The 2411-nt window shown below is 49.5% G+C and overlaps 1 long non-coding RNA gene across 1 annotated transcript in view; it reads left to right on the forward strand.

Moving 5' to 3' along the window:
* Positions 1-2411, forward strand: part of LOC307224465 — a 56787-nt gene that overhangs the window by 32709 nt on the left and 21667 nt on the right. The gene's annotated exons all lie outside the window — the stretch shown is intronic.

A 2411-nucleotide genomic window follows, 5' to 3' on the forward strand; every position in this document is an offset into this window, starting at 1 on the left:
CTGACTCGGCCCCAGACACACTGATCAGATGCTTGGAGGCTGTGGCTGGATGGTTACGTGGGAGCCGGTTGAAGTTAAATCCTTCGAAGACAGAGGTCCTCTGGCTGGGACGGGACGACATGGGACTGAGGGGGCAACTCCCATCTCTTGCGGGGGTGCAATTAGTGCCAGCACCGTCCGTTAAGAGTTTGGGTGTAATCTTCGATACCTCCCTCTCCATGGAGGCGCAGATTGCAGCTATAACAAAGGTGGCATTTTTTCATCTCCGCCAAGCTAAGCAGTTGGCTCCTTACCTCTCTCGCCCTGACCTAGCCACTGTGATCCACGCGACGGTCACCTCCAGACTGGATTATTGTAACTCGCTCTACGTGGGGCTGCCCTTGAGACTGACCCAGAAACTCCAGCGGGTGCAGAATGCCGCAGCGAGACTCCTTACGGGGTCTTCGCTTAGAGATCACATTCATCCGGTGCTATACCAGCTGCACTGGCTCCCGGTGGAGTACAGGATCAGGTTTAAGGTGCTGGTTTTAACCTTCAAAGCCCTATACGGCCTAGGACCCTCGTACCTACGGGACCGCCTCTCCTGGTATGCCCCACAGAGGAACTTACGGTCTTCAAATAAAAACACCTTGAAGGTCCCAGGCCACAGAGAGGTTAGGCTGGCCTCAACTAGAGCCAGGGCTTTTTCAGCTGCGGCTCCAACCTGGTGGAACGCTCTGTCACAAGAGACAAGGGCCCTGCAGGACTTGACATCTTTCCGCAGGGCCTGCAAGACAGAGCTGTTCCACCTGGCCTTTGGTCAGGGCGCAGCCTGACTCCCTCCTTTGGCAATCTTTACAAAACTTTAGTTTATGGTTGCCATCAATTTTGATTTTAATTAATTTTTATAATGTTTTTATAATGTTGTACTGTTTTAGTGTTGTTAGCCGCCCTGAGCCCGGCTTCGGCCGGGGAGGGCGGGACATAAATAAAATTTATTATTATTATTATTATTATTATTATTATTATTATTATTATTATTAAAAATACATGATTAAAGGACTTACAGCACTGATTGAGAAGAGTGCTCTATCAAGACTGCCCAGCTCTTTCTTGTCCATGTTGTCAACCGCCCTGTGATCTCCTGATGAAAGGTGCTCTATAAATTTAATAAACAATGATAGCAGATAGCACTGAGCCAGATGGGTCACTGGTGTGATTCTGTATAAGGCAGCTTCTTATGTTGCTATTGCTCCTCTGGAGATCAGTAATGTAGGATTGGGAAGCATCGCAGAACAACTAATAAAGCAGAACACACCCACTATTTTTGCACTATTCATGTGGCAAGAAAATGATGCAGAATATGCCTGCAATAAAACACCAGTCTGGAGTGGCCCTAGGTCCTATGTTACCCATGATAACTGCCACAGTCTCGCTCCCTGCTATAATATCAGGGTAATAACTTGAGAAGTCAACACTGCACTTTTACCGTACACCAGGAACCACCCCTGGAAAACTGGGCTTCTTCCACATGATTTTCTGCAGGGGTTTCTCTTGTTAGGAAGAAGTATCTCTACTGCAGGTCCCATCATGCCACCGGGACCACATGGGAAGCTCATCTTAACAGAAACCTCATTCTTCATGAAATTACTATTTCACACCACAGCAACCAACCCGTAACGGTAAATACTATTTCATTTGTCGTTTCTACATACACCATCCTTAACATTAGGATTGGGGAACTGTCAGCCCTCGAGACGTTGCTGGACTCCGACTCTTACCACTTGGTGTGAGGATGGTAAGAGGATGATTGTTGGTGTAATGGTCCCTTGGCAGCGGCATTCTGCAATGGGCAGCAAAAAAAGAGGTGTCGAAATCTTGCCTCTCCTCCTGTCCCCATCTACCACTGCTAACAGATGAGTGCTTCAGAAACAGGAGGGAGTTCTCTGGGTTTGCGATTCACAGCAACCACCCACATTGGGGGTAAAGGTAAAGGGACCCCTGACCATTAGGTCCAGTCGTGGACGACTCTGGGGTTGTGGCGCTCATCTCACTTTATTGGCCAAGGGAGCTGGCGTACAGTTTCCGGGTCATGTGGCCAGCATGACTAAGCCGCTTCTGGCAAGCCAAAGCAGCACACGGAAACGCTGTTTACCTTCCCGCCGGAGAGGTACCTATTTATCTACTTGCACTTTGCGCTTTCGAACTGCTAGGTTGGCAGGAGCTGGGACCGAGCAACGGGAGCTCACCCTGTCGCGGGGATTCGAACCGCCGACCTTCTGATCGGCAAGTCCTAGGCCCTGTGGTTTAACCCACAGCGCCACCCGCGTCCCTCACATTGGGGGTGCCCCCCCAAAAAAAAATCATGGGAGGAGGGCTGCATCAGGTCCACAGGTTTACCACATTTGAAAGACTGAATCACGTGGGATATC

This window comes from Podarcis cretensis (genome assembly GCF_951804945.1).
Source record: "Podarcis cretensis genome assembly, chromosome: 9".
Taxonomy (NCBI): domain Eukaryota; kingdom Metazoa; phylum Chordata; class Lepidosauria; order Squamata; family Lacertidae; genus Podarcis; species Podarcis cretensis.